Here is a 23,688-nt window from a genome sequence, read left to right as displayed (position 1 = left end):
GAATTGATTGAACTTTTTAATAAGTGTGGTCTAGATATGTTACGTTTGATGGTTAGAGAGAATGTAAAATGCCAGGAACTGATACAAAAAGAAATAGAACAAATAGAACAACAGATTAAGACTGATTTAATTTTTAGTATTGAGGAGGAGAAAGCTAAATATTTTGGTATGAGGGAAGAGATAGATAAAAAAAGTAATGAATTGGTTAGTAGGAAAATGAATAAATTGGAAAGGGACCTTAGGGACTATGACAGTAAAAACTGTTACCCTAAGCCAAGTTTTTCACACCAAAAACACTTGGGACATAATCAGGTATTATCTTTTGGAGAAAAGGAAAATAATACTGAAGAAATTCCCTATGGTGATTGTGATGACTATGAAAGGGAATATCCCCCCCTGCGTAGGTCGGAGAGACTAAATAATAAAAGGGGGCAACAGAATACAAATTTTCAGATGAGAGGGGGGAGAAGGGGGAGGTACTAAATGAACACCTCCCGACCCACCCTCCTGATAGTCAGATTTTGGTTGATGGAATTAAGAACATATACAATAATTTTACTATATACAATTTTAGTAGTACAATACTAAAGAAGGAATTTTTTTCCTTGCTTTCAAAAGGTTTTAAATACATTCCCCATTACAAAGGTGATGTTACCAGGAGTCTGTTGGACATCAAGATGTTTTTAAGAAAAGTTAATTTAAATATTATACTACCCAAAAAACAGGACCCACCCATTAATGACTTAAAACGAAAAAGTGTGTTCAATCCCCCATTACATCCCCAATTGAGAAATCTAGAAATAGAAATAAGAAAAAAACAAAATTATATGTTTTTTAAGGGGGACCTTAACAAAGATGAGAAAGAAATTTTGATGCAACTGAAAGGGGATAAAAACCTAAGGGTAATGAAACCTGACAAGGGTGGTGGAGTGGTTTTAATGGAGAACATTTTATACGAAAGTAAAATGTACACTATATTATGTGATGACTTGAAATATTCCAGTGTTTCAATAAATGAGATCAATATTGCTTATAACAAAATAGATCTCAGTTTAAAAGAAATATTGTATGAAGGATTAATAGACAACAATACATTTCATTTTTTGAAGGTAGAGAAGCCTAAAGTACCAGCTATTTTTGGGATACCCAAGATTCACAAATGTGAATGGGACCCACCCCTTAGACCGATTGTGGCAGCAGAGGGGTCCAAAACACATAGTTTGGCTAAATATGTTGATCAAAAACTTAAAAAACTTTGGGTTAACAAAAATACAATATTAAGAGACTCCTGGGATTTATTAAGGGAAATAACGGATGATTTGTATCAAGATAATCTTTTGTTCATAACCATAGACATTGTTGATCTATTTTCCTCTATACCCTATAAAGAAGGGTTAGAAATGTTGGAAGATATAGTATATGAAGATATTACACTGTCGCAAAATGAAAAATTAGTATGTCTATGGTTAATGGACTTAATTTTAAAGAATAATTTCATCTTTTTTAATGGAGAGTTTTATAAACAAATACAGGGGGTAGTGATGGGAGCAGGTTGTGCTCCCACCTACGCCAATTTGGTTCTCATGAAATGGGAGGAAAAATATGTATTTAATTCAGATTTTAAGGATTGTTGGAATCTATACTGTAGGTTTCTGGACGATATAGTGATTTTTTGGACCGCGGGTATAGAAAGATTTGACAAATTCATGTCCTACTTGAATAATACAACAACATTTTTGAAGTTTACCCATAATATTTCCAAAAATAAACTTTTGTATTTGGATATAGAAATATACAAAACAGGGACACAATTTGAGAGTAAAATATATAGAAAACTGACTTTCTGTAACTCCTACCTGCACTATGACAGTTCCCACCCACCACATTGTAAGAAGAACATTGTCAAAGGACAATTCGTGAGGGGACGTAGAATGACTAGTGCAGAAAATTATTTTTATAATGAATGCGAGCTACTTCAAAAGATGTTTTTGGAGAGAGGGTACCCACTTGATTTTATAGTGGGTGTAAGAGAAGAAGTAGTCAATGGGAGACTAAATAAGTTCAAACCTATTAAGAGTAATAGGGAGCATTTGGTTTTGGAAAAACAAGTTGAGCAAGGTAAAAAATATAAGCAGGCCCTAGTTTTAGAATATAATGGGGTAAACAAATTTGTAAAGCCGATTTTATTGAAAGAATGGGAAAGATTTGTTTCAATTACCGATTTAGAAAATCTTAAAGACATCCCTCAAAGGATTATTTACAAAAAATCTAAAAGTATTAAGAATATTTTGGAAGATAAAGTAGGGAACATCGAAAACAAAGTAAAAGTGGGCACCTACAAGTGTGGTCGGTGCAAACAATGTAAATATATCCTTGGTGTGGAAAAATATTTTTTAGAGAGTAGAAGCAGATGGATAACCAGTGGAGAATATTTTAATTGTGAAACTAAAGGTATTATTTACCTGGCCATTTGCAAAATATGTACCTCCTTTTATGTGGGTAAATCCGAAAGGAAGTTGAAAAAGAGGATTTATGAACACATTTATGAAATATCAATAGGTAAAGAAACTAATGCATTATTCAAACATACCAAGGAATGTAAAAGTGCTACCTTTGGTTTTTTGGTGTTAGAAAATGTTAAATATAACATTAGAGGTGGTCCATGGGAAGCTACCCTGGAATATAGGGAATTGTGGTTGCAAGTGACATTACAGGCAGACTATACACCAGGTCTGAATGATTTTATATCCATTAAGCCACTTCTAAAACTAAGAGCAGCTAAACTTTGAAGAAATTTTAAAAAAATTGGCCACTAGATGGCAATAGATACTGTCCTAGAACCTTATGTATAATGGAAATTCCTTTTAACTGATGTTTTATGTTTAATATATATATATATATATATATATATATATATATATATATATATATATATATATATAAAACATTTTTTCTACTATTTAATATTTATAATTAATGGTTTTTAACATTCAAGATTTTAAGTAATACTGTTTTGCACCTTTAATTGGTTAGTTAGGTTACAATGGCAAGAAAAATACCTATTGTACTACCTAGATGTTTCTCCTCCATTTACAATATTCATAGGCGTGTGTTTTTAAATTTTTAAATGGTTAAATGAAATATTTTTTATTGGTTGATTGATTTACAACCTATTTTACTTCTATATAAACAAGGGATTTGATTGTATGGCATTTTATCTGAGGATGTCTATGTAAGAAGACGAAAACGCTGTGGTTAATTCTCAACGCGTTAATGTTCTAATCTGCACGTGTTTTTTTTTTCTAAATAAAGTTGATTCTAAACATAGTGGATTTTGGATGGTAACCGGATTCCTTACCTTTGTTTTTTGCACCTTTGATATATGCTTTTTGGTTGGTTTGGGTGCAAATACCACTTTCAACTTGAATACCATAGATACGCTAGTCAACACCCAGCATTGCATTTAGTAATGACTGCCCATGTACAGGAGGGATGTGGGCACTGTCTAGGTTCCTTTTGAACAGTGTTATAGAAGTGCTCTGTTTCACGTGAATTGGTAGCCTATTCCACAGTCATGGCAGTCACTGAAAGACAAATCTATACCTCCAGCATGTCCTACTTAAGTCACAGGCCATATTTAGGTCCCTGGAATGGGTAGCTCTAGTCCCATTTGATTTATGGATGTGGAGCAAGTTCATTAGGTTTGGGTCTGAGATTGCTCTGTAAGACAGACATAAGGCTCCCCTAAGAAGTCTGTATGATACAGAGTATAGTGACAGGGACTATAGTCAGTCTGTGTAAGGCATGTGCTGGAGTCCCTTGATCTTTTTTGTTAGAAACCTCTGAGGTCTCTCCAATTGCTGAAGGTGCTTTGTATGGTACATGCAGAATTAGGAGTTATACTCAATTATAGGCCTGATTAGTGCCGAATATAGAGGGGTTATAACCTTCTTTGCTCTTGAGTTGATATCTTTACTAATCAAGTGTGCTACATAGAAAGTCTTCCTTACTACAGTAGACACATGGTGGTCGAAGTTAAGGTTGCAGTCAACTTGTGATCCCAGATCCCTTAGGGTATTGTTCTTGATTCGATAGTGTGAAGGGACATTGATTTTGCCGAAGGGAATGATGATGCATTTATTTGCATTCAGTTTGAAACCACGACTAAGACACCAGTCATTGGTCTTTGTAAGACCCTCCTGGAGTATACTGATATCATTTGGGGATTTAATAATTGCACCTAGTTTGCTGTCATCTGCAAACTTGATCAGCTACAACCCCTTAGTTTTTGCCAGAACTTATGAGAATACTCTTGTTTTCCATACTTTTCTAATAGTTTGTTCCAGTGATCAGATTTCCTGGATGGGCTTTGTCTTAGTTCCTGTTTTCTCCATTTTCCTTGTTTGGTGGTAGGTTTCTTTTTCACTTGTGCCAGTGAGAGGAGGAGTAGCTTGTTGTGTGTGCTTTGAGAAAGTGGTTTGTGACAGTGATTGTATTGTGGTCTTTTATTTTCATTTTTTTTCTGTTCTTGTAGCCCCTGTTCCTAAAGCAGCTTTTGGCGCCAGCTTCGGAGACTTAGAATAGAGAACTCAACACAGCTCCCCACAGCAGGTCAGAGAGAGCTTGAGAGACCAGAAAAGAAAAAAGTCTTTTTCTCTAAGTTTTTTTTTTTTTCTGCATTTTTTTTGCCTTTCCTTCCTGATGCGTTCGGCCCCAAAATCCGAACAATACCAGAGGAGGGGGGTATATCCATATTCATCAACACCACCCACACCTCACTGTGTGGCAATGCGATGCGACCAGAGACACCAAGGTGCAGGTGCAATTAGCCTGCAAGACTGCTCTACAGCATGTGCATGTTAGGCTCACAAACTCAGAACCTCAAGAGGAACCTCCCCTTCCTGAAAACACTATAAATGTATCACCAATATCACATCACCAAACACATACTAGGTGACTTCAATTACTTAATATACTACTCACTCTAGGGAGCCCAAACCCAAACCTAGCCCAAAAGTTCCTGGAATAAATAAACTGGAATGCCTAGGAACAACTAGTCTCCATCCCAAGAATACTTGAGATATACTTGATCTCATATCATCGAACATGTCCAGCACCTGAAGTATACCCCTCACTGGTATACCCAGATCAGAAACTAAGAGATTCTTGGAGGTCCTCATCCACCCACCCAATAAAAAACCCCCACCCACTGAACTTCTCAAGAAAAAAGCGCACTTCTAAAGACTAGTGTGGTCCCACTCTTCTTTAAGAGCAGCTGAAAAGGAAACTCAAAGCAGAGCCGCACAACAAAACAATGCCTTACCTGAGCCTTCTGCAATACCTTGCACCAGGCTGCAACAAAGAAAAACAAAGACAAGCCAAAGGAAAGAGGGTCCAAAAAGTCTGAGACCAAGCAGCCATCAAAGAAAGAAGCCCAGACAACTAACTAACAAAAGATGAAAAAAAATAAAAGCTACTACAAGATACAAGCAAAGTAGATATAAAGTAAGATAAGAGCTAAAAAAAAAAGAGCTCAAAAAAAATCATCCAGAAAAAAGACAAAAAAATAAAGACTGAAAATAAAAACAAACCTGATAAGAACAGATTAGAAGACTGCTAGGGGAGATTTCACCCAGATTGTGAAAGAACTAGTCCTTGATGATGTGATTACTACTTCAAACTGAGAAGGAAGATTTCTATAAGGCCCAAAAACATAAACATCTAAGAAAAAGATAAAACTGATCAAAAAACAGCGCCAAAAGCCCATCTACATCTCAAGCCAAAAAACCCAATGCTCTGCTCCAGCGCCCACACAGCAAACTGCTCTCTCCGAAGAAAAACCAGAGCTCATAACTCCATGGATGGACAGCCCAATTATAGCCCACAGCTAGGACGTCAAGTTTAAACCCAGTCTTGCTTCTGGATCATATTCCAGGGGTCTTCTGGCAACTGTGGTCCCGTGTCACAAAGCGGTGCCTCCCCCGACCCTGGAGGGTAAGCCTCCACATAGAGTTGAAGCCTTATCTGCCATACCATGGGAAACTTTCATAATGGCAGATCATGCAAATTAGAAGTGGAATTTGGATTTGTTGGGTTGGCCAAGCTTTAGGCAATGAGGAAACTTTAAGCATTTTGCCTTTGCCATTGTCAAAGAGCCCCAAATGCATTTGCAAGGACGTATATCATCAATACCTCAATTAATTGATGAGCGAAGGCAATCATACCCCAACCCCTTTCGGCATTGGCTGAAAACAAATCCCACAAATGTTAACCATGAAATCATGTGACAGGTACCAAACTGGCTGAGTGACAGAACCCATGTCAATCAGTTGAGGCGCCATTGGTCACACAAAGCCTGGCATCTACAAGTGGTGTGGGAGGGTAGATCACAAGTAAGCCCCCACTTTTCTGCCTGGGACATTTTTCTTTGTACAGAATTTGCCAAAGAGCAATAGCTGACAAAAGACCAAAGTGATGACTTGCAAAGCACCTTCAGAAAATATACACAGACCATCTAGATAAATGGTACCAGCGGGAAAACAACAGTTGATAACTGGTGCGAGAAAAAATGCTTAATCAGTTAAAGCAGGAAAAATGCATAGTACCCTGGGGCCGAAGCAAAACAAATTTACCGTTGAACACCATACCCCTAAAGTAGTTAGAAAAACCTAAGTTGATGCTGATCATGAAGGATTCTCCACTAGGCTAAAGTAGGTCCTTAGTCTCCTTTCATCACCAGGTGAATATCTTCTTCTCATTAGTGGGGATCATGGCTCTCATCTGACCGACACTTAGGAGGTCATAGTCTTCCATTACTTTGAACTCAAATCATAAACTCTCTCAAAATCTTACCCCATTAGAGAGCCCGATTGAGCCCAAAAGGCCCCATTCAAAAAGGCCACCAAAGAGAATCACTGAAGGATAAAGGGTCTCAAAAATAGGTCCTATGCTGCCTCACTGGTCACCTAATCTGTAAAGACATAAACACACGGCAAACCCTAGGTGAAAATACGACTACAGCACAAACTGGGCGATAACCCACCACACAATGAACCGCCAAAGACTCTCACCTTTAACAGACCATTACCAGGGCAAGGCGGGAGAGATAAACCTACGATGCTTGCTCAAGAAATCTTGATGCTCCCGGGAAGAACCTCCCGGACTGTGACCCTAGATCACCCAACAAAGAAATGGTGACCAATAGGGGCCGCAATGGGAGGGATTCCCCATCAGAACCTCAGTGTCTATGCTGGGAGAGCGCTGGCCCGGGCAGGGATCGCCAGAGCACAACAGAACCCCTGGCCCCATACCAAACAGCAATGACCCTTGTGGCACTCCCCCTGGTGACAAGTCTGCTGGCTGATGTGAAGTCACCCACTTTGAAAGTGTGTGTCGGGTTTGTGAGCTAGTTGGCAACCCATCTTACAACAAAGGGGGTTTACATTCAGTTTGCTAAGTTTATCGGTAATGCCTAAATGTGGGATTATTTAGAAAGCCTTTGCCAAGTCGAGGTATGCTGTGTGCACAGATTTGCCCTTGTCAATGGCCCTGGTCACGTTTTTGAAGAAATCCACCAGATTTAAAAGGCAGGATCTGATCTTGACGAAGCCAAATTGAGTTAGATCCAGGGTTTGGAGGTCACCTATGTCTATTTATGAGGTCCATAATGATACATTCAATGGCCTTACAGATGAGGCTGGTCAGGCTTACGGGTCTGTAATTCCCCGAGTCTGTTACTAGGCCACCTCTGTGGAGGGGAATAACTGTTGCTGTTCTCCATTCTGCTGGAACAAAGCTTGTGGTTAGGCTATGATTGAAAAGGGTACTTAATGGTGATGCTAGTTCATGTTTTTGCTTGTTTAGAAGACATCCTGGGATGCTGTTTGGTCCCATAGAGGCTGTATTTTTTTGCCTTGGACAAGACTTTATTGACCTGCTCTTCAGTTATGTAGGGTGGGGGGAAGTTTGTGGCAAGGTTTGGAATAGATTTGGAGGGGATAAGGCAGTGAAATTTTCACTAAACCTATCCGCTAGCAGGTTTGCTGTCTCTGTGGGGTCAGTGTGTGTGATACCATTACTAAATGTTCTTCGTGTTTCACTGTTGCAGTCATTACAGTTGGGTTATCCTGCTGGCAGTCTACCCTCAGTCGACCTGAATTCCAAAGTCTAGGTCCGGCATCGGCTGCTGTCAACTCTTCCCTGACGTCAGTGCGCCAGGGGTATAAAAGATGCAGCTGACGCCATTTTCTTCAGTCTTTCGTCCGCGTGGTGCCCAAAGCAAAAGCAGTTCGCAAGTGCCGGTTGGCCGACTCCTGAGATTTTCATGTTCGAATTTCAGATCCAAAGTCTTCAGTAAAAGCTAAGTACCTTGTTGGGGAAACTTTTTTCTTGCTCCAGACCGATGTCAGAAAAAGTTAATAATTGTATTTCTTGTGGGAAGCAAATACCTCATAAGGACTTTCATTCTTACTGTATTCGTTGCCTAGGACCTGACCACGACATTGCTAGTTGTCGGTTTTGTGCTAGATTTAACCAACGCACTATTAAGCGTTGGTACGATTTTGCATTTCACTATTTTGGCAGAAGATTTAACTATACAATGTCATCGAATAGCCATCCGACTACTGGAATTCACAAGAAACGCAAGGAAAAGGACAGGCATCCGAGGTCCAAAACCGAAGACGAGGCTTCTTCTAAGCCAGTTGCTGGTTTGCCTGTTCACCGGTTCTCAGTGAGGCACCTTCGCAGTCCCTGATGACCGCTACTTCAGACTCGCAGGCCGCTACCGACACCCACGTAGAGTCAACCAGGCCGCTAGAAGCTCAAGGTATTGGACCTTCGGAAACCATTCCCTCAGATGGGTCCGGAGCTGCAGAGCTGGCATCGGCTTCTGAGGGTGTTTTCAGACCTACTCAGTTATATGTTAAAATTACTTCAGCTTCAAAGGCAAAGACTAAAGCACCTTTAAAGACAAAGAAATAAGTACAACAGCCTCATGGACAGGCCTCCATGCCTAAAAAACAGATGCTCAAAATGGCCGAAGACCTAATTATTTTGATCAGGGGTTCCCATCCCCCTCCTGATAAGAGGCCTAGGCAAGAGACAGAATATGAATCTTCAGATCAGGTTTCCATTTCATCTGATTCCTCTTCTGATCAGGAATACTCTCTTCCTCCCTATGAGGACTCTGATGCTGAAGAATCAATCCCTTCAGCCTCTCCTCTTGAGGATTATTCTTTTGGAGAAACTTTACATACCATGAGGGAGCATTTCCACTTGGACAGCCAAGATTATTCAGAATCTAAGAAAAGGCTCAGAGACTTCCTTTTACTACCACAACACAGGCCCCTAGCTATTCCACCTGTGTTAGACATTGTAGATGTATTTTCAGAGTCCAGTCTGACCACTGACTCCTTACCTCCAGCTCTTGTTAAGCCGGACAGATATTACAGGGTTCCTGACTCTCATAAATTCCTTTTCAAAAACCCTGCTGCTAACCCAGAAACTATCTCTCAGGGTCCCAAAGGGGTCAAGGCCTCCACTGCAAAAAACCCTACTCCCTCTGACAAGGATTCTAGGGCACTGGACAATTGGGGAAAAAGATTTACACTTCAGCTACCCTGGCTATAAGGGCTTTAAATTGTCAGTTTCATATGCTCAAATATCAGCAATATATTATGTCACTGCTTAAACAGAAAATGTTGATAAATTCTGAATGTGCAGAAATCAAAGAAATGCAGGAATTATTGCATGTAGCTGAACAAATTGGAAAGCATACTTTGCAATGTGGTTTTGATTCTCTGGAGGCCTCCTGCAGGGCCACAGTTACAGGTTCTGTCATTAGGAGGCATGCTTGGTTAAAGGAGCAAAATCTACCTGATCATGTTAAAGCAAAATTATTAGATGCTCCATTACAGCATGATGCTTTGTTTGGTGTTAAGGCAGAAGAAGTGTTGAAGAAAATGGAGGACAAAGCTAAATCTATGCAAACAGTCAAGGATTTCTTACAGGTACAGCCACCAAGATTTAGCAGACACTTGCCTACAAAGAATTGGTCCTTTCCAGTGTCAGACAGGCCACAAAGGGGCAGATACAGATGCCCTAGAGGCAGATCCCAGCCCCAAGGTTCGTACAGGTCTAAACAATGGGGTGCTTCTACCTCCAAAACTGGAGAAGACAAATCACAGTCATACAGGAAACAGTCCCAATGACTTCCCCCTGCCTGCGCCAAGCACTTATCTTCTGGCTGCACCTTTAGGGGGAAAACTAGCACTTTATTCACAAAATTAGCACATAATAACCCAGGACAAATGGGTCTTAAACATAGTGTCACAAGGCTATAAGTTTCACTTCCATACCCTGCCAAGGGCAAACGGTTGGCCAGACCTGCCAAAACATCAATGGGCAGAGGCACAAAAACAAGTCTCATCCCTCGTGGACATGAGGGCCATTCAACAAGTACCAGAGCAAGAGCAGGGGCAAGGATTTTATTCAAGACTGTTCTTGGTACCCAGAAAGGACAAAGCCTGGAGACCAATACTGGACCTATCTATTCTAAACACATATCTGGATATTCCAAAATTCAAAATGTTGACTCTACAGCAGCTTCTGCCCATGTTGGGCAAGGCGGCTTGGCTTGTGACTTTAGATCTAAAAGAGGCATACCTGCATATCCCAATCAGACAAACATGCAGAAGATACCTCAGATTCAAAGCTGGCTCAATGCACTACCAATTCTCTGCACTGCCCTTTGGCTTATCTACTGTGCCCAGGGTCTTCACAAAGTGCCTGGCACCAGTAATTGCATTCTGCAGACAAAGAGGAATACAGATATATCCTTATTTGGACAACTGCCTCATTCAAGCAGAGAACAAGGACATTCTACTACAGCATCTGGTGTTTGTAAAGAGATTACTACCATGCCTAGGGTACACAGTCAATGAACAGAAATCAAAACTAGTACCCTCTCAAGAGATAATATTCCTGGGTGCAAGCTTAAATACAACTGCCCAGATGGCTTATCTCATGCCAGACAAACAAAGGCAATTGACTACCTATTTCAAAGAGTTGGCAACAAAGGCCCAGTTATCGGCAAGAAAAATTCTGCAGGCTTTGGGCTTCATGGCATCCTGCATTCTACTAATTCCATATGCAAGACTGCATATGAGGAATCTTGAATGGTACCTAAAAAGTGTTTGGGCTCAACATTGCCACAGCCTGGAAACAATAGTTACTCTCATTCCCTGCCTGCAACAGGAGTTTCGATGGTGGGCAAAGGCCTGTCACCAGAACATGGGACAGCCATTCACTCTACCCCCAGCCACACAGACATTAACAATGGATGCATCAAATTATGCCTGGGGAGCCCACATGGCAGGAAAATGTATTCAAGGCACATGGGCAGCAAACCAAATGCATCTACATATCAATCAAAAAGAGATGCTAGCTGTTCAAAATGCCCTGACAGCCTTCAAGGACCTACTTCATCCGGGACAACTACTGATAAAGACAGACAACACCACGGTCATGTGGTATGTAAACAAGCAGGGAGGCACTCATTCTCACCCCCTTTGCAGACTAGCCATGACTTTATGGGACACAGCATTGACTTACCAAGTACATCTGAAAGGCACACTTCCTGCCAGGAAAGATAAATACTCTGGCAGATGAACTAAGCAGAAACCTCATGGATCCCCACGAGTGGAAATTGGATCCACAAGTCTTCATCATGATAACAAGGAAATGGGGATGCCCGGACATAGATCTATTTGCCTCACCTCACAACTACCAACTAAAGAGATTCTGCACAAGGACTTATCACAGACAAGCATGGAAAGTGGATGCCCTATCTTTCTGCTGGAAAAACTTAACAGTATATGCCTTTCCTCCCCAAGGTACTCCTAAAGGTCAGACAGGAGAAGCCAAAAATGATACTGATTGCCCCAGACTGGCCACGCCAGTACTGGTACCCAATCCTAAGGAACTTGTCTCAATGCCCAGCCTGGACCTTACCTCAAGTGCCTCATCTACTGTCCCAGCAGAACAATCAAATCCTGCACAGCCAACTCAAGACCTTAAATCTGGCAGCATGGCGGATAATGTAGTCATACAAAGCACACCTCTCATTAAAGCAGTGATGGATGTCATTTTGGAAGCCAGGAGGCCTAGTACTAGAAAATCCTATGCTGGAAAATGGAAGAGATTCTGTGCTTGGAACCAGGCACAAGGAATTGACACAGCTGTACCAAATATTCCTCAGATTTTGCAATACTTGACTGAGATGCTGGACAAAGGCCTATCCTTTTCATCTATAAAAATTCATGCCTCTGCCATTTCAGCTCATTACAATACAGAGCCACCAATCTTTTCTCATCTTTATTAAGGCAGTACCTCAGAGGGGTCAAAAATTTAAGGCCTCCAAGGAGATCACCAATACCTGCATGGGACCTCAATTATGTCTTGGAAAAACTCACCCTGCCTCCTTTTGAGCCAGATGCTACAGCCGATATAAAGTTTTTATCTTGGAAAACAGCTCTGCTCCTAGCAATAACTTTTGCAAGACAAGTCTCAGAGCTACAGGCACTCGTGGCTGTGGAACCTTGATTAATCATTTTTTATCCGGACAGGGTTTCTCTGAGGACAAACCCGACATTTATGCCTAAGGTAGTGTCCAGTGTGTCCCTTAACCAAACTATTCATCTGCCTACCTTTTATCAAAACCAAAAGAATAAGGGGGAGAGAATTCTGCATTCTTTGGACATACACAGACAGCTACACTTCTATTTGAACAGAACCAAAGCTTTCAGAAAGACAGAGCAATTACTAGTGGCATATGCTGCAGGATCACAAGGAAAGGCTATCTCAAAGCAGATTATTTCAAAGTGGATAGGCCACTGCATTCATTTCTGCTATTCACAACATGGCAAGCCAGTACCTAAGGGCATTAGGTCACATTCAACCAGAGCAGCAGCCACTTCAGCAGCCTTCCTCGGGGGAGTACCAACCAAAGACATTTTAGAGGCTGCTACTTGGAGTTCAGTGTATTTATTTTTATTTTATTTTACATTTGTTGACCGGGCTAGTCTAGCTGGATATATGTCCATTTTCAGTAGAGGCCCGGGGAGAAAAGCTCCACATATAACATAAGCAAGACAGATAGACATATTGTTAATAAAGACATTAACATAAAAAATATACATAGAGATCAAACTAAAATCAAAATCAGCATACTTAAAATTTACTCAAATTTTTATTTCATACACAATGTTGTGTATTTCCAAGGGAAGAGAAGTGGAAGGTAAGAAGAAAAGAAGAAAAAATGGGCCAGAATCAAGAGAAGTAAGAGAAGAGAGAAAAAAGAGAGCGGGAGACTAGTGGTGGGAGACGAGAGAGAAGCAGGAGGCAAGGAGGGACAGCAGGGAAGGGACAGGGTCAGAGAAAGTGGCAAAAAAAAGGGTTAGAAAGAAGTTAGAGGAGGAGGGAGAGGAGGAGAGCCTGGAACAGAGCAAGAACAGAGAAATGAAGTTTTGGTTTTTTGTTTGAATTTGTTGTTGTTGTTTGAAGAGAGAGGCAGGGATGCAGCAATTTGGCAGCATGCCTACAGTATTGGTGAAAAGAGTCTGCCGGAGAATTTGCAGTCGTTAATGGGTTTGTGGTTAGTTATATTAGTTAGTGTGTTATAAGAGAGGAGGAGAGCAGAGTAAGGAGAGGATTGTTTGTGGCAAGTAGTTGTGTGTAAAGGTTGTGGGGTATTAGTGTGTAGAATTAATTTGTATTTTTGTGTAGTGGTGTTTATTAATTGAGCAAGTTAGACTGTTCAAATTGAGCCAGGTGCCAGCCTAACAATTGTTACCAGCATGGCAGTGATGCAATGTTATTATAGCAAGTTTAAGTTAGTTTTGGTTATTTTTTTTGGTAGCAGAGGAAGAGAGAAGATAGAGTTGTTAGGTGAGGAGTGAGCATAGTAGCTCTAGTTGTATAGTGTAAGAAATGGTTTTATATGGCAGCAATTTTACTGTTAACAGTTTTTGATTTTATGTTTTTTGTTGATGAGTTGTTTGTTTTGTGGTTGTCATTTGTTGTTGTTGTGTTGTTAGAGTCAATAGAGATTTGTTGTGAGAGTTTTTAGTGATGTTGATTTGTTGTGGAGTCAGGAGAGATGATAGTGCAGTGGAAGAGAGTTAAGTGAAAGTTTTGTGGAGAAGGTGTTGGCTATAGTTTGAGTTTTGTTGTTTTTGGTTTTTGTTGTAGTTAGAGTAGTTAGAGGTAGATGCAGAAGAGATGTTATGTAGTTTGAGAAATTAGTAGGAGAGTCGTAATGATATTGAATGCAGGTAGCTTGAGGAATTAGAGAGAGTGAGGGAGAGAGGAGAGGAGGAAGAGGAGAGGAGAGGTACCAGGAGGAGGGACATGTTGAAAGGGGAAGAGTGGAGGAGGAATGGTTTTCCCAAAGAACGTGTCTGTTGTGGTTACTGTGAGTATGTGGGAAATGAGTGATGGGTTCATGTGAGAATGAGAGGGATTTGAGAGAAAGCTTTAGAGAGGAGAGTGGTTCACCATGTCAAAAGCTTTAGAGAGGTCTATGAATAGGGTAAGAGCAGGTTCAGTTTAGTTGTGATTGCTAGGTTGGGCAAAGGGGTGGAAAAAGGAGGTAGGTGGCTGTTGTATGGTGGGGTTCCAAAAAGTTGGGTTGGAGATGAGCTAAACATTGTGGAAGAGCCATAGTACTGTAAGTTGGTGAAGATAAATTAAAATCCGAATATTATGTAGAGTTTTAGAGATAGATAATAAGTCTAATTAGGGATTTTTGGATAGATGGTTCAGATTATACAATAGATTTCTAAGTATGAGAGATTTTTAGGATTTTTTTGTGGATGGGGCTGGGGAGAACTTTTTAGATATAGGGATGGTGTTTGGGTGAATTTTTTTGTTTATTGTAAGAGTATAGGTAGAAGTAGAGATGGGTTGTAAAGAGAGCTACAGTAGTTAGAGAGTAAGTGATTAGGAGGGATAAAGTTATTAGTATTTTATTAATCTAGCTAGAGATTATTGAATATATCAGAGAAAGAATGAGTTAAAAAATGTTGAAGCAGGAAGAGGGGGGGGTGCATTGGTTTTAGGGAGAGGGAGTTTTTAGTTGTTCCTTGAGAAAGGAGTCTAGAAGACCAAGATTTGAATGGTTTTAGTTTAGTTTGTTCTCTTTTGTTGTTTGCAGAACTTTTTTTTATCAGTGAGGATGGCTTTTTTTTAAGATTTCTAGTCTAAGAAAGTGATGAAAATCAGAGCTGATTCTATGGGGACCTCATTCCAGATTGATCCAGATTTTATTTTTTTTGGATTGAGTTTCAAATAGTGCGCTTTGGGGAGCATGATTGTTAAGAATAGAAAGAAAGTAAATTAAAGAATAATAATACTTTCATTTAGTGTGAAGAGTTTAAAAAAGTTCCAGTTGCAAGTTCTGAGTTCGTTTGAAAAAGGTCGCTTTTTTAAGTGTTTAGTGGGACGTTTTTCTTATATTGAGGGGGGGAATAATCAGTCTCTTCTCTTGCATGGTATGTTAAACAGTGATCACTGACTCAGGCAGGGTCCCAACATTATTATATAAGATATTTTATTTTGTTTATATCAGAAGGGCATTAGGTCACATTCAACCAGAGCAGCAGCCACCTTCACAAAGCACTATCACTTACCACTCAACTCTAAATCCAGGCAGGCTTTGCCACTGCAATTCTGCAGGGCCTAACAGCCTCTCCTAATGCTATTTAGCTCCAGCCTCCCAACCTTAGCTTTGGGATTCAACCTAATTGTAATGACTGCAACAGTGAAACATGAAGAACATAGTACAGTTGTGTACACTTACCATAAATGTAGATGTTCGAGTGTATTCACTGTTGCAGTCCAGGTTACCCACCCACCATCCCCCATTTCTTTGCTAGAACTTACCTGTACTTCTCTATTCTATACAACCTATGTGGTGTATTTGCTTGTAGATGAAGGCAAAATATATACTTTGGTGCATGCATGTTTTATTGACATATTTTTAGCCTACCTTTTGGGGGCACCTGACATCTGGGGCAAGAGGAAACTGAAGAAAATGGCGTTGGCTGCATTTTTTATACCCTTGGCGCACTGACGTCAGGGAAGAGGCAACAGCAGCTGACGCCAGACCTAGACTTTGGAATTCAGGCCAACTGAGGGTAGCCTGCCAGCAGGATAACCCAATTGTAATGACTGCAACAGTGAATACACTCGAACATCTACATTTATGGTAAGTGTACACAACTGTACTTTCTGCATATGCTTGGGGCCCTACCTTTTAGGCTACATACGTAGTTGTAAAAGGCCTTATGGTTATCTTTTGCTGTGCTTGCTAAGTTTTCTCAAAGATGCCCTTAGAGGATTTGACATGTTGTCTTATTTGCCTGTTGAGGCTGAGGAGTGTGCTTTTCCATGGTTGGGGCCTCACCTTTGTTTTCTTGGACAGTAACTTTTTGCGTTTACAGTTTGTTGATGCTGGAAGTCCATCATGGAGACTTGTTTTTACTTGGGGCTCTGGCTTTGATTCTTTCTTTTACAGCCAAATCTATATACTTATGCAAGTGATTTTACAGGGCTTTAGTGTAAGCTTCTGTGCAGTTACCACTTCCAACTTGGGGTGGGGCTTGGAATGCATTTATACCTTCACCTAGGAGGGAATAGTTTACATTGGTGACGTTTTTTAGTCTGACTTCACCCTTTGTGAGTTCTGGTGTTAGTGCCAGCTCAAAGGTGACTGATTTGTGGTCAGATTTAACTAATCAGAGTCTGACAGTTGCGGCAGTGCATCTGTCATGTTAGTGAGGAACAGATCTAGTATGTTTGTTCCTCTTGTTGGGGTATGAACAATTTGTTCCAGGGCATTTGAGTTAAAAGAAAAGGAACCTTTGCACTAGTGAGTTAGTGCTAGAGTAGGTTTCCCAGTTGATGGTGGGATAATTGAAATCCCCCATAACCAGAGTGTTCAGGAATATTTGGACTGACTCCAGTTTTGTCAGCTAGGCTTCATGCATGTCATGACCCATGGAGTGAGATCTATAACTAGCTATGACTTGAATGGGGGTCTTACCCACAGTAATCTGAACTTGGAGTAACTCCATGGAGTTATCCAGTCTAACTAGATGGGAGGTGAATTTATCTCTAATATAGATAGAAACACCGCCTCCTTTGGTTCTCACATGACTGTTTTGCAGTCTGAAGGTGTGGAATGCATTGTAGCCTTGCAAGGCCAGGGTACTGTCTGAGGCCTTGAACCAGGTTTCTGTGACTGCATAAGCATCTACATCTTCCACTAATAAAAACGTGTTTCCAGGGTGTGCAGTTTTTAATTTAAGCTCCTAGCATTTAGCAGCATGACCCTTATTTTGTTATGAGGCAAAATTCACGTCTGTAAGTTTGATTTTCAGACCTTGCCTGAAAAAGGCACTATGGGGGAGGCAAGACCCTTTGCCAGCAGCCAAAATCCTAGTGGTGCCAGGTGCAAACTGCCTCTGGCAAAGCAGTGAGGTTTGTCTACCATGACTTCCCAGGCTGTCAGAAACTGTATCCCTTTTAAATGACACTAAAAACTAAGCCAATTATTGAATTCAATCATTTTTTGTTTATACTATGGCATCATTCTAGGTGAAGGTAGTATGCTGCTCAAGGCTAGGGACATATCTGCGTGGAACACATACTCAGAGAGGTCAATCATGTCTCTCTTCATATAGTCCATTGAGGTATGTCTCAGGTTGTTCACTCCAACATGAACTATTTTAGAGTCATAATGGTACTTGTTGCTGAGAGACCTGAGTGCATGCTTGATCTGACAAATCTTGGCACTGGACAGGCAGTTGACTGTAACTTTCTCCTTGTCTAACCTGGTGAGTGGGACATCTGGGTTTCTCTCTATGGAGTCTCCACTCACAAGAAAATGTGTTTATTGATTGTTATGCCTTATGTTATGGGTTTGGTAGGTGAGACACTGGAAGTTGTTGGAACAGTGTTAGTTGTAGGAAACCATTTTATAGATACATAAGATGTGGAAGGTGTAAAGACATACAAATTGATAAACAGTGTATAGATCTAAAATATATTTTTAGACCCAACAGATTATAGATATATTTACAAAATCTTCTGCAAAACTGTTTGGTTCACAAAAGGAGTGATAAGTTGCCCTAGTGACATGCTGGTAACCTCAGACACTGAAATCAATTTAGATTATATTGAAAAAGAACTATGCAAACTGGGATCCAAAGAAAGCATAGGGAGAAAACGGAATTAGTAATGATGACCTGACAACACTTCAGAAAGAACTTACAGTACCATTGGAGAGATTCCTCAAGATTTAAGGCATGCACTTACGAAACCTGTCTTTAAGAGAAAAGGGAGTAGGACAAACCCAGAGTCATACAGTCATACAGACCTTTAAGTCTACTTTCATATTGTGGAAAATAATGGATAATGTATTATTGGATAAGTTATTTTCAGAATTGTAAAGGTTAGGCCTTGAAACCATATATCAGCATGCATATTTTGAAAAAAGATCTATTACCACCTGTAACATGATGTTCTATGATACTATAATAACAGCTATGAATGAAAAATTGTGCTGTGATGTAATTTATATAGATTTAACTTCATCATTCAGTATGGTCAAACACAAAACACAGGCCAATAAATCAGAACTACTAGATACTGATGTATTCTTGATAAGATGGATAGCTGCATGGCTTATAAACAGGACATGGCAAGTATCATACAGTAACTGGACAAGTGAAATTCTTGGTTACAGTCAAGGTGTTCTACAGGGCTCTGTCCTAAGCCTGTACTTGCTCAGATTGTATCTTTCAGATCTTTTTTATCTGAAGTGTTCTACAGTCTGTATGCAGATGACTTGAAATTGGGTAAACTGATTTCATGTGTTACAGATAGGGCATGTCTGCAAAATAACTTGACTAAATTAGCCATTTGGGAACAGGAGAATAATATGCTGATAAATACATCAAAAACAAAGCATATGAGATTTGGGAGACATAAAACTGAGAGGTGAATATTTAATACAGCACACCATGATTGAAACTGCACATTTCAGTTTTTAGTTTTTCTAATCATAAACCAATTGGTTAATGATAGTTATACAACTATAGGTTGTATAAAAATATCGCTAAAGTGTAGGAAATCAGAAATGATGAAGTCATTGTTTGTTACTTATGTTAGACACAAATGTGGGTATAAAATAACAATATGGAAACCTTATAAAAAAAACAAACATGAGTAAACTGGAAAAAGTACAGTGGAAATATACCAAGGGCATCCATGGATGTGAAAATTTAAGTTACTGTGAAGGACTACAATATCTGAACTTGTACTGTGTCTCACATAGATATTTAAGAGGAGACCTTATTCAGGTATATGGGGCATTAGAAAATACTACCTCTAGGAATGTTGGGGGTTATTAAAAAGTAGCAGAGAATCCTCAGACACCCTATGTAGAAGAGTCTATGGGAATAAGAAGTGTACTAACTGGTTCTCTGAGAGAGCAGCTGGTACATGGAACAGACTACCACATTACAGTAAAGCAAGTACTAGTTTAGATATTTTTAAGAACAGCCTGGACACTTATTATGGAAACAACTGTTTTGGTATATTGACAGACTAGAAGGGCATTAATGCCCATGCTTGAAATATTTGTATGTATGTATGTATGTATGTATGTATGTATGTATGTATGTAATATACGCAGTACAATTAGAATAGACAGATTTAAGTAAACGTTAAATCTTCCCTTAAACCATATGCCTTAAGAATTTCTCAAGTTTGACTATGAAACACATGAAAAGTTTTCTCTACATCACAGGATAAAAGCCTATCCACATCCTTATTAACCTGAATACTAAGAGCAATCTCCCTAACTACGCAAATCCTACATTTGTCTCCCACCCACCCCAAAACATAACTATCAGGAACCTGAGAAATAATTTTACTAAGTCTAGCATGTAGAATCATGAGAATTCTATAATCATACTCACAACTAGTTAATGGTTACCAATTATAACTATCAGTATTGGCTTTATCATCCTTCTTCCACACAAATCACAGTACTCCTTCACAAACTTCCACATTAGAAATGCCTTCTTACAGCAAGGAATTCAAAACCTCAAGAAAATAAGACTTCTCTAAGTCACTCATGCTTTATAAAAAAACATATCCTGTACCATCTATACCTGTTGCACTATGCACATCAGTATTTAATAAAACAGAATTAGTTCAACTAGTGAAAGGGTGGATTGCAACTGATCAACATGCTCATCAGAAAAACTAGGAAGTGTCCAAGAGAAGGAAAGAAAATAATTATGTTTGTCCCACTTCCACTTGGCATACTCCAACATATTTTAATAAATTAGAAGAAGGAGAGATCACTTCACCAGAAGGGGTTACCAAAAAGGGCATCACATAGACTTCTGTAAAAAAAGGAGAAACCACTTCCTTCCACCCTCGAGTCATACAAACTTGTATTTTTTACGTAAAAGTAATATGCTCATAATTAGACTTTGTGATGATGTGAGGTATTGCCAGCTATGCCAGGAGAAGTAGGGCAATAGATCTGTAATATATGCCAGCATAGCTTAGCTGGAGTTTTGTAAAGAATTCTATGTTATTTGTATATCAAACTGATTTGTATGGATGCTTGTGTTGAAACTGCATTTATACAATTGCTTGTGTTAAAAATGTATCAACAGTGTGTCATGCTGGAAGAGAAGATGTTACTCTCAGTCCAGCTAACTTTGAAAAATAGTTTGAAATTAAATTACATACTTTAGGCTATAAATATTGTATCTCACAGGTTTCACTACAGCCAGAAACAAACAGTCTGCACTAGGAAGTCTTCTGTGTTGTCTTTAGCAGTGAAGTAATTGCTACTCTGGAAGGGTGGGTGTTTGAAATTGTTTTATGACTTCCAGAAGCTGCAACAGAACTTAGCAAAGTTCTAGGTGTGTAAGGTAACACATCTGTGCTAAATCATGGCAGCTTCAAGTAAAGGTGGTAGTATGGGAATCAAAGTCAGATGACCAGATGTATGTGATGTAATTCTGTATGCCATCACTGAAATGTTTTAATACTAGATGAGGCTAAGGTCTCAGGGGCAGTCTGTTTTTGAAATCTGACAAAGAAAGACCCCTGACCTACCTTGAGATCAGACAGGAAAATATTGTGAGATTATTTAAGTACTGTTTTTCTGTATCTGTGTGAATCTATTCATGTGTGTTATTGTAATATTTCCTGTGATTGAAACTCTGGTGTTTGTTGTACATAAACATTCCATATTTTCATGTTCTTTTATTATTTATTATTAAATATATTTAAACTTTTCATTATGGCTGGTCCTTTAGAGAATATTTTAACCTTTGAGAGAACTTATATCTATTTGGTGATTCTGTAGCCACTCCTGAAAGCATTACTGCATTGGTCAAACACTATCATTTCTATTAATATTCATTTCACTCAGCATAATTGTGTACCATTGTAAGAGCCTTAGAGTAGCTGGCTTTGGAGTGTCTGGTGGCAGTGTAACTACCTTATAGTCTGGGCAGAAGGAGGCATAGCTAGTAAATCTGTGCCAGCCTTTCCCAGGTGTGTGTGTGTGTGTGTGTGTGTGTGTGTGTGTGTGTGTGTGTGTGTGTGTGTGTGTGTGTGTGTGTGTGTGTGTGTGTGTGTGTGTGTGTGTGTGTGTGTGTGTGTGTGTGTGTGTGTGTGCAAACCAAATCTCCAAGAGTGTGTGCATGTCAGCTACTTGGAGCAGGGACAAAAAGCACAGGTTTCACAGAGAGGGTGCTATTGGACTTGGCTTGGACTCTTGGCTGAGGACTTAACTCTACAGCTGTCCCAGTGGGGAGTCTTACTGGGAGCCTAGAGAGAGAGAGAGAGAGAGGGCCCAGCCCTAGACTGAGTGTGTTTCCTGTGTGCTCTTAGGGGAAATTGTGCTTGATGCGGAGAGCTGCATCTGGAGATACTATGTGTGTCCATTTGTGTTCCAAGTGAATGCTTCTCTTTAGTGTCAGTGGTGAGGATTCAGGGTCTCAGAGGGTGACATCACAAACTTATTAATATTTTTCACAGTACGCAAAGATTGTCTCTCATAAACATCAAACATATTTGTAAAACACTGCATAAAGTCATTATAGGAACTCTTTAAATGTTTAAGATACAAATTTTCACACAAAACGTAAACTGTTTTATATTAGCATTTCAATGTTAACCACCACTCTTTCCATGTTGAAAAGAGAAAATCTTACAGAAGTAAGATCATTCCAAAAACAATTACAAAATATGAAAAATCAACAGATCTACTAAAGAAGCCAGCCATGTGCTTAATACCTCTAGCACAGAGTAGCTTTGTAGAACTATCATTAAAAGCTGATCAGTAAAAGCAACAGCAATACTTCCAGAACTAGATTTTTTTCAAACCTTTAGAATAAAGAAAACAATAATAATCAATTTCTGTCTGAAATCTGCCACATTGATAAATATAACATCTCTTCTCTCCAACAACTAACAAGCATAAAGATGTAATGTGTCTCAGGGCTCAAAGAGCACAAGAATATGAAGAACTAGAACTTCTTAAATTACAGTTAAAATCACCAACAAAAATAATATCCAAGTTAACAAATGTAAAAGGATGTAAAAGAGAAAGAAAATGTTATGTGCCTTAGGAATAGTCAGGGCATGTAAAACAATCAGTCTATACGCAGCAGACAAATATGCCAAATCAATAGACATTAGTCTACCAACAGAGCCAAAAAGAACATTCAACACCTTTACCAAGGGGTTATATATTTAAAAGAACAAGCTCTAAACATGTATTTGACCTGAATATCCAATAAACTTTATTCCTCCAAAGGGCTTCAAACTGCAATCACCATGCAGAGAATAAGGAATGAATATCTAATAAACAAATGACAACATTAATAACAGATCTACACCAGTCCCATACAAGTAATCACCTGACAGTATTTATAAAACTGTTAACATTAAGTGGTACAATAGTTAAATCACCCTTTACTCTTCTTTTGTGAGGGAACACCCTTCAAAGGTTGCGATTTTAGTTTTCTCTTACACTGTTTACCCTAACACCAGTTGAATGAACATGTTGAATAGACTGCATCTCCACGTCCTTGACAGGAGAACCTGTATCACCATTACCGACTTCTTCCTTCATAGAAATTAGAAATTGTTCCATTGGTATCATCTTTATTGTTATCCACCCCAACCCATTCACAGCACTTTGCTGAACCTCTGCACCATCATTAGGTATCACACTTTCACATTCAAACTTAGAAATCGGTGTAGTAATAACCTCAGTGCTACTAGTACATGAGTCCCAATTATCACTGCTTTCTGTGTCTATCCAGTCTATGCACACTAGAAGGGCAATTCATCCATAAATATCGAGATCTGTGACATTTATAACACTCTAAATGACAAGATCATTCTTCTTGCCCAAATTTACCATACTGAGTAGTACATTATCTAATAGGACAGTTATGCAACAAATGACCAAAATCCCCACAAGTAAGGCAAGACTTATATTGTCCAGTATATCTCACAGAACATTTCATACACCTAAGATAAGCAACACTCAACAAGTGTTTCACGTTCATGTGGTCTGTTATA

This window comes from Protopterus annectens, chromosome 10.part0 (assembly GCF_019279795.1).
Source record: "Protopterus annectens isolate FY-2018-M chromosome 10.part0, PAN1.0, whole genome shotgun sequence".
In the NCBI taxonomy this organism is placed as follows: Eukaryota; Metazoa; Chordata; order Ceratodontiformes; family Protopteridae; genus Protopterus; species Protopterus annectens.
Note: the sequence above shows the minus strand (reverse complement) of the source record.